Source organism: Rhinichthys klamathensis, unplaced genomic scaffold (genome assembly GCF_029890125.1).
Source record: "Rhinichthys klamathensis goyatoka isolate OS25496 unplaced genomic scaffold, OSU_Roscu_1.1 h1tg000230l_1, whole genome shotgun sequence".
NCBI lineage: Eukaryota > Metazoa > Chordata > Actinopteri > Cypriniformes > Leuciscidae > Rhinichthys > Rhinichthys klamathensis.
The window spans coordinates 281,933-292,440 of NW_026606754.1; positions in this window are offsets into that span (position 1 = coordinate 281,933).

Here is a 10,508-nt window from a genome sequence, read left to right on the forward strand (position 1 = left end):
ACACACCTGTCCTCGCGGCTGCGGCTGCTGCAACTTGAGGGGGCGGGCTGCAGGACGACTCGTCCACGGATAGATTTTATATCAAGATTTTGCTTTAGTATAGCCTAATTTTCGGGACAATTAAAGCCTGTTTTGGGATTCGGGACAACAGCTTAGATTTCGAGACTGTCCCGAATTTTTCGGGACTTCTGGTCACCCTAAACAAAAATAAGTAGCCTAACTCTGAAAGTTTTGGAATACAGGAATACGGCAAGCTACCTTTATTTTTGAAAAACTGTGTGACATACTGTCGACTTCGGCGTTCTCTGTCTTCCCTTTCCTTCTTTGCTTTACGTTTTTGATGCCCTGAATTTTGATGTGACATGCCTGCGTGTGTCACTGTCTGTACTGCATCATAGCAAGTGCAATCACTAGCGATCGTAGCTCGGACAGCGCAGGTGGAATGAACCATTCTGAGGGGGAGGGGTGTGACTGAAACAGTAAATACATCATTTGTTTTTTAAATATTAAATCTATGGTCAAAACGGACAAAATACACATTTAGTGCATGAGGGGGCCTTGCACATTTAATGTAAGTATAAAAACGAGAAAAGAAATAAGAAAAGAAAAAGGGGGTCTGCTCTTCTGGGCCCTAAATCAGCCTGGGCCCTTAGAATCGTCCTAACCTTCCACCCCTTTACGGCGCCCCTGCCTGCCGGGTCAACGCCGTGAGTGCTCAGCTCAAAACCTTTTCATTTTCCGCCCCTGGTTGAACTTCGCATCACTTCAGTTGTTGAATCACGAGCCAGTTATGCTATCTGGATACTCATTTTTTGATCGGGGGAACACTCGTTTTAAATCATTTCTGTACAAATGATTTGCCGTCATTAACGCGATGCTTCCTTGTGGCGTAAACTCACATGTAAACAGTAGGTCGCACATTACGTGCAGATTGCACAGAATCATTAAGAACCTACCGTTAACACTATCCTGCAATGTATCTACAAAAATCGCTTAGAAACTTAGTTATAGCGTAAATGTATTTTTATTTAATTATTTGAAGTAATTTAAACCCACAGCTTCACTTTTGTTTTTTCTGATTCAGAACGAACAAATCGGCAGGGAATGTGACCCATAGCCATAGAAATAATTAAAATAAACTGTCAGGTTGAGGGTTCCTACACAACTTGGAAAGTAATTTAAAAATTTCGAATTACTTAACGACTAAATTAATATGTGTGTGCCACTCAAACCAGCAACGGATAAATTAACAAACAATCATCTAAATCAGACTGTACTTTGCTGTTTGATGATCATCCAACATCAAACAATGATTACTGAATCAAACCGATGTGTCAGAGGTGAATATACGCAGGTTCTAAAACGTTTTAGTCTTCTCATGTAAGCGAATGTTATCACTTTGAGAAACCAATGAAAAAAAAAATGAAAAAAAAACTTTTTCAAACGTTTAACCCTCTGGGGTCTGAGGTGTTTTCTGGGTCCTGGGGGTGTTCTGACATGCTCTGACATTTGTGCTTATTTGTGTTACTTGTGACATTTTCATGGCTAAAGTCTTATTACACTGTATTCAGCACAGACTCTGCTACAATAATATGTCAGCAGCATGTAGGTAAAAGTTTGTAGTTTTGAGATAATGACGTTTATGCGTGGTTTGTGAAAAAACTAAAAATAATTGTCATGAAACCCATATTGATTATTTCTTCACAAGACTTTTGAAAATTGTATCACATAGCCTGGAATATTTGCTCCAAAACGATGTTAAAATCATCCTGACTACTCATTCAGATAAGACAATAAAGTCTTTTAAAATTTGTATGACGTGTTTTGTGTGAGAAAGCTTTATGCGAAGGAGGCGTGATCTTATTAATATGTATGCATTTCACACCTGAGAAAGACAAAGACCCTCCCATAATGGAGATTTTAAAAAGAATGGCTTTTAGATTGTTTGGATTTATTTACAACATAACATAATCCAAAGATACACATATGGAAGTAAAATACAAAGGACAAAAAAGCACATTAGTAAACACACTGATCTAAAGACAGAGGCTTGAACAGTCACACAACTTTGTGCCATTCCTGAAACATAGGACATACCTGTCATTTCCGAGGTGTTTGATTTTTCATTTTACCATGTTCATGTACACTCCTGTGAATGTTGAAGTCAGCAGGACTCATCAGTGGGGCATCTGGTCCCTGTAAAAAAATAAAACAAAACAAAAATAAACACCTGTGAACATGCTGATATCAAGAGAAACTATATGGCTGCACGACTTTGGGCATACATTGTAGATTTTTCTGGTTAAAATTGCCATTTAATTATATATATACACACACACACACAAACACACACACACACACACACACACAGTGCTTAGAATAAGTGAACATGTAAGGATGATAAAAATGATGTAATACTGATACATTGAATGGGTTGATATAAGTTAAAATATACTTAATATGGTCCATAAAAAGGGGAAAGTTAAAAATCCAAAGTTAAAATGCTTTAACCCTCTGGGGTCGGCAATCACGCCGGCTTGATCTGCTCGCTTTTTTTCTTATCAGTGCAAAAGAGACTCAAAATACTCGGTTGATTTTGATCTTACATATAAGTGTTATACATCATTAGATCCTGTTAAGTTTCTATTTTTTTTGTGGATACTCACAATAAAAACAAAGTGTTGTGCTTTTCACCAAATAAAGAAAAACAAACATGATGCGAGTTCTGCGTTCTCTCTGTCAGTGAAGTCCATTCTGAAACGCGTCCTAAGATTAACTGTAACTCCGCGAATACTCAGTCAAACAGGTATACAGGCACACAGGCATGAAGCCTGAATTATCTTCTTTTAAATGAAGTAATTTATATAAAAACTAATTTTCTCATTTTATGTAATCTGTACGAAAAGAGAGAGATGATAGTCGTTCTCGTCTCAGCTCATTAAAGTTAATTTGACCACGCCCACGGAGCGCGCGCTCTATTCAAACACAAATGCTCTGAGGCGATCCACCCCCACACATCAGCTGGATAACCCACCGAAAGAGACTCATATTTACGACGCTGTGAGGAATAATACTATTTTAATAATAATCCTGGAAAAAATTACCTCAGAAGTGCAGGTAGTTTCATTTTGAGGAGCAACGGATCCAGCTGAGGAATAGGTACATTCTTTATTTTCAAGTGCTTTGTTCTAATCGCGATATAGAATAGTGTCTGTAAACAAAAAGACTGTTTGAATATGAATCGCCTTTTTGTGTGTGAATGAATGAACAGCTTTTACCTAACTATATTGCAATACTGAGATGAGTAAAAATCGACTGAAATATGTTGAAATAAAATATTTGTGTATAAGCAACGTATTAAACTGCAAATTAACATTTATATGCCCTAATATAGGCTATCATTAAAACGATATGTTACATATGAAAGACAAGATGTCGTTTTTACTGTAAAATACTGCCACATCAAATAAGCTTGTTTGCTAAGATGTTATTATAGTGTTTGTTCGATTAGGCTATATTCAAACTAATTAATCCCCAACTGTGAAATATGTATGATAAAATGTATACTTTAGTTTATACAAAGAAAGATTACATTTGAAATATAGTTAAAATTTTAATTGTTGTAATTGTAACATTTTTATTAAAATAGCAAAAATATATGTACATATAAATAAATTTTAGGTAAATCTTAAAAGGTCAATATAAGCCTCCTCTTTAAATTATTGGTATTGTGTTTTATTAGTGACACATTTGGGATATATTCCCAAACTTTCTGTAAATACAGTATGAGAATTAACTGCACAATTACTAGAAATGTTTACATTGGATATTGTACAATTTGCAAGCACAATTTGAAAAATAAATAAATAATTGGAACTGTGAACCAATTTTGTATTATATAGGCCTATATATATATATATATATTGTCATTGCATTCTTGAGGCTCAGTGACACACCTGAATGAAAGGGTCAGTAGTATGCAGCCTCATTATGCGCTCATTACGCGGGCCATTGTCTTCTCAGGTGTGAATCACAGCAGGTCACACCCCTGCGCATATTGCCTTTCCAAACAAAAAGGGTCATACTAAATTTAAACTAATCTATTATTTTATGTGAATGATAAGGCAGGATGATTTTTAGATCATTTTGAAGAAAAAACTCTAGGCGACAACATCCATTAGTCAAAAGTCTTGTGGACACATATTTAGTATGTGTTTTATGGCCTTATTTCAGAAACTTTAAGTTTTAGTTTTTTCAATAACCACGCATAAACAATATTCTCTCAAAGATACAAACATGTATACATACATGTTGCTCACATATTATGGTAGCCCTGTTTGTGCTAAATAGAGTGTAATTACACCTTTGTCAGTAATTTGTTTATAAGCAACTGAAAAAAGCACAAATGTCAGTGCATGTCCAAACATCTCAAGGAGCCCAAAAACACCTTAGACCCCAGAGGGTTAAGTCATTGCACTGTTTGGTTAAGAAATTGTTAATTCATTTCTTTATAAAACGAGAAAGTTAAAATACACTTATGGTCGGTAGATCAGTAATCCATTGCTTTTTGTGTAAAGGAGGCTAAAGAGATTAATAGGATAAAAAGACGATCTGTATTTAAAATGCTGTCTTATTTAACTTCTATAACATTTGAAGTGTTTGCTTGTTTACATATGTTTCACTTTCTTTTTGCCGTAAGTTTAAGTACCAGTTTGTGATGAATCTGTTAACGATTGCTAATGCCTCGTTCAGCCTGTGTACGGAGCGTGTGGCTTACGTTCGTCCATTACAACATTGGACTTGACTGAAGCTACATTGTGTCCGTGTCGTACTTTCTATTTCCCTTTTTACAGGTAAGAACGAGGGTTGTAGTATGGTTGAACAATTTATATATGTGTTTAATACCGTAAGGAACATGCGGGGAGTAAATGTCAATGATTGTAGTAGTTGATATATGCGCATTTAGCAGGCGAACCGTGAAGTGTTGCTCCAGTGTAGCCTGTATGCTAGCTGTGTCATGTGGACCGATGTTAAAGCGTGGTGGTAATGTAATACCACCGCCGCCGTTTTCTCTGTATATTCGTTTTATATCATAGGGATAAGGTAAAAGTGCTATTGTTTAAGTTTAAGAAAAATGAGTGTTTAATGTGAAGAGGCAAAATAGTTTATATGTTTAAGTGCAACACTACTACTGAGGGTAAAATGTTTAGTGTATTCTGAATTAATAATAACTATAAAACAGCAGTAGTTAACATCTATCTGTTTTATTAAATGTACTGTTTCAAGGTTATTTGCCAATGCTGTAAACCTATTTTGATATATTGTTGGTAACTCACTTTAAAGGTTAACTCAGGTATTTTAGTAATATGGAGTTATAACTGACAAGCTGATATTTTTCCTAATTGTGTAGTTTCTTGGAGGGACATTATTATGTCGTGCAAAGGGAAAATAACGTGTTTAAGTGTAATACTGTGTAAACATGTTATAATACTGTTTATGGTGAATGTATTACAACATTGGACTTGACTGAAGCTACATCGTGTCCGTGTCGTACTTTCTATTTCCCTTTTTACAGAGGCACAACATTTGGAGGCACCGCTGGGATAGTGTGCAGCGTGGTTCAGCGTCTACATCAGATGTCCCCAGCCGTCACACATCCCTTTTAAACAACCCAGAACAGCAGAAGCAGGTGGCGAATCAGCGACAGTGGGATTCCGATTGTCTTGGGCAGCTTGCATGTGATCTGAGGTATTTCTGCATACCAGGAGAGCTGCTACTACTACCCAGAGATTGAAAGGTACCACTTCACTGCTAGCACACACTCAGCTGGAAAGATGGAGTCGACAGAGGTAGAGGAGTTACAGCTTGAAGTAATAAGGGCGTTGTGTCTGTTGACCCGAGAAAGTTTGGTGGAGCTGTGTGACTATCTAATCATTGCCGGAGCAGAGTTTGAACATGTTACCAACAAGGGCCGAACTGCTCTCATCATACTAATTTCAAACCACATACAGAGAGAAGAGCTAGAAAAGCTTGAGGATAAAGGTTTTGCTGACTTACTCCATCTTCAAGACAAAATTTCTGAGCACCAGATAGCTGGTAAAGCTGGCACATCAAAACAAGTAGGCGAGCAACAAGACAGGGAGGAGGAAAGAATATTGGAGGGAGTTAGGGTTAGCACAGAAACAGAATGAGAACAATAAGCCAGACACAAAAGGAATTAAAAACATCACCCCCACCAGGCAGTCACCACAGATTGTAGTCCACAGTCATGCACCTCACCCATGGCACAAGGACCTCAAGATAGCTGGCCAAAATCGGTGAGCCCGGTCAGAAAGACAAGCTGACTTTTCAAGCTTAGCACGTCAAATTGAACATGGCTTAAGCAAGGGGTTTCCCGAACTTGAGATAGTAGATGCAGTGATAAGAGCGATATCCCCATGCATGCAACTCCGCAGCTATTTAGAGGGAAAAACCAACCTGACCTAACCCACACTGAGGCGAATACTCCGATGTCATTATCAAGAGAAAAGTGCAACCGAGCTTTATAAGCAGTTGACCTCAGAGGTGCAGGGCATCAAAGAAACCCCACAGAACTTCCTTATTCGCACTTTCGACCTGAGACAAAAGATTTTGTTTGCTTCGCAGGAATCTGAGTCAGGTCTCCAATATGACCCTGGGTTAGTGCAGAAGATGTTTCTTCACACTGTGTTAACTGGCCTGCAGAATGACAACATCAGGCGGGATCTTCAGCCTTATTTGGAGCAAGCTGACATCTCTGATGAACTGTTGCTTGAGCGAGTGAATACAGCATGTGCTTATGAGACCGAGAGGCAGAACAAGAAAAAATTATCAGGACAACAAAGACCTGTTACCATCCATTCAGTCCAGTCCAGTGATGCTCCTGCTGAAAAAAATGAAAACCCACCAACTCAACAAAAGTCTAAGGTCTCCCCAGTTGTTCTTTCCCAGCTTGAGGAAATTAAATCTGAGATGGCTCTGTTGAAAGATCTTAAAGCTGAAGTGTTTCACATTAGGGAGTCCATGCAACAGCCCCAGCACATGCCTAGACAGCCACCACCAGCAGGGGGGGCCGATGGCGCATCAGGATTGCAATTCTCAGGTCAGCAGGTGCAGGATCCGGCGCAGTGATACTGGTTTACTGCGGGCCCCGGACATAGAGGAGGAACTGCTCAGTATCAGCAAAGGTTTGCCCCACAGCACAGCTTCCCCCCATCAAATCGTGGCCAAAGAAGAAAATGTTTTGGTTGTCAACAGAGTGGAGCTGAAGATTATTGCACACACTGTTATAGGTGTGGCAGTAGCGAGCACTTTCTGGCTGGTTGTCGAGCAAGAGGACAGAGACAGTTTGGAGGTGAGTCTTTAAACGGGGGAAGGTCACTCGCACGGGACAGGGAGTGACTAGTAACGCAGCCATGTCCCAGAAATGTGTGCATTCTGGACAGAGGGGTAAAGGACCAATCCTGAAGCAATGTGCATCCTGTAAGAAAGTGCTTTACTGTTCTAGACCATGTCAAGTTGATAATTGGGCAGCACACAAGAGAGAATGTGAAGCACTCTCGTGTATGACTACAAAAACCACTCCAAAGAGGGACAAAAGGGCTAAAAGGGCTCCATTGGTAGGGGAAAAACACATGGTTGATTGCTTCATCCAAGGCCAAAGTGTTCGGGCTTTGTGGGACTCAGGCTCCCAAGTGACCATAATTGATGAGCTATGGAAAGAAGCACACCTGCCAGACGCAAGACTAAGAGACATAATAGAAATTCTGGACATAACACAGACTTTTGACATACAGGCAGCAAATGGGGAGAGCATGCCATACACAGGTTGGGTTGAGGTAACTTTTAGATTAGCTTCAGGGGCTGCATCCAACACAGAAGTAATTGTCCCCACACTTGTGATGAAGGGTGGTAAGCTTGTTCAACCTATCATTGGGTCTAATGTGATTGGGATTATTATAGACCGTGAACTGAAACAGTCAAACACTACTGACAGGGAAGGGTTAAGTAGAACAGTAAGGGCAGCATTTCCAGGCCAAGCAGCGGCTTTTGTGGAGCAGGTAACGGCTGTTGTAGAGCAAGTTGGCACCACACCAGTGGATGAGTATATAGTCAAGACAAAAAAAGAGAGGGTTAACATACCAAAACGTACATCAGTCAGAGTTGAGTGTCATGTAAATATGGATTCCCCACATGAAGACAACACACTTCTCTTCGAGCCGGATGTGAACCCCCGCTGGACAGAAGGACTCGAACTATGTGACATGCTCGTAAAAGCAAATAAGGGCAGAAAAAAACCCTCTATTACTGTAAGCGTGCAGAATATTACAGATCATGACATAGTGTTAGCAGGGAAAACTGTAATGGGGACTGTCCAGCAGGTCCAAGCAGTCTACCCAGCCTCCATGCAAGAGAGGTCCCACCCTCCACCTTCAGCTACAACAAATCACATCAGAGCTGAAAAGGATCAGACTACAAGCAATGTTTGGGATCCACCTGTGGAACTGGGCCACCTCAATGAGCAAGAACGAGAGGTAGTTCATAAGATGTTACGAGAGGGGTGTGCCTCCTTTTCAAGAACAGAGGATGATATTGGTTGTATAGAAAAACTTCAACTCAGCATCTCCCTGAAAGACACAGGGCCTGTAGCAAAAACATACCTCTCTGTGCCTAAGCCACTTTACCGGGAAATGAAGGACTACTTGAGTGACCTCATCGCTCAGGGTTGGGTGGAGAAGTCTAACTCACCGTACGCATTACCAGTCGTGTGCGTTCGAAAAAAGGATGGGAGTCTCTGACTATGTATACATTTTCGTGAAGTGAACAGAAAGACCCTTCCTGACCGCCAGCCTATCCCCCGAGTGCAAGATATAATGGATGGCCTAGGAGGAAACTCGTGGTTCTCACTTTTGGATCAAGGGAAAGCGCACCATCAGGGCTTTATGGCGAAGGAGAGTAGACCCATAACCGCTTTCGTCACACCATGGGGTCTCTATGAGTGGATCAGAATTCCCGTCATATTTAGACGACACCCTGGTCTTTAGTAGAACCTTCGAGGATCACGTTGAGAATGTGAGGACAGTGCTACAGCGGCTACGGCAGCACGGGATAAAGTTGAAACCAAGTAAGTGTGAAGTGTTCAAGCGTGAGGTCCGCTACTTGGGGCGCATCGTGTCTGCTGAGGGCAGTAAGATGGATCCAGCTGATACTGCGGCTGTTAGGGCTTTAAAGGAGAAGAGGCCACGGACTGTGGGAGAATTGAGAGCAGTCATGGGGCTACTGAGCTATTACCGACAGTATATTAGGGACTTCTCCCGCATAGCCAACCCTCTTTATGCCCTAATGGAATTAGACCCTGGCCCAGATAAGCAGAAGGACCGGAACGCCAGGACAAAAAGAGTGAAAGGAAAGTAAAAAGGGACACCGTCACACAAGCCAATCACATGGACTGAAAAACATCAACATATATTGGAGGAATTGATTGACTGTCTGGTTGAGCCGCCAATACTGGATTTCCAGAATTCAACAAATCGTTCATCCTACACACAGATGCTTCACAGCAAGGCCTGGGTGCAGTGCTATATCAAGAGCAGGAGGGGAAGCTTTGTGTAATAGCCTATCCATCTCGCACACTGACCAAAGCAGAAACAACTACCATCTACATTCAGGGAAACTTGAATTTCTGGCTTTGAAGTGGGCCGTTACCGAGTGCATTCGAGACTACCTAATCAGCTCATCCTGCACTGTATATACGGACAATAATCCCCTGACCTACGTGTTGTCGACGGCCAAGCTGAACGCAACAGGACATAGGTGGGTTGCTGAATTAGCAGACTTCGACCTAACAATAAAATATCGCCCGGGCAGAGAGAACTGTGATGCTGACGGCCTTTCAAGAATGCCCTGTGACATAGAGACGATGATTGAAGCATGTTCAGAGGAAATGTCCTTCCCTTCTGTGCAAACTACAGTACAAGCTGTGGAAATGAATGTTTCACACACTGTATGGTCCATTATGGCTACAGGGTGTGCGGAAACGGATGATGACATGCCTACACCCCTTTCAAGAGTAGCTCTCTGTCAAGCTCAAAAAGATGATAAAGATATTGGCCCCATCATCGCCTGTAAACAGTCAAATGAAAGGCCTGTAGGACAGCAGTTAAAATCATTCGGTGCACGGAGCAGGTGTCTCCTCCGTGACTGGGAGAAACTCAGCTTTGATGGAGATGGGATACTTCATAGAAAGACTGCAACCAGGACACAACTTGTTCTCCCTGAAATATACAAGTCAACAGTTATGAGACAGCTCCACAATGACATGGGACACCAAGGTGTGGAACGCACAACATCACTTGTTCGGGATCGCTTCTTCTGGCCACACATGCAGAGAGAGATTGAACACTATGTCACTCAAAAATGTACCTGCCTTAAACAGAAGAAACCCTGTCGAGAAATAAAAGCCCCACTCACACCGATTGTCACCACTCAGC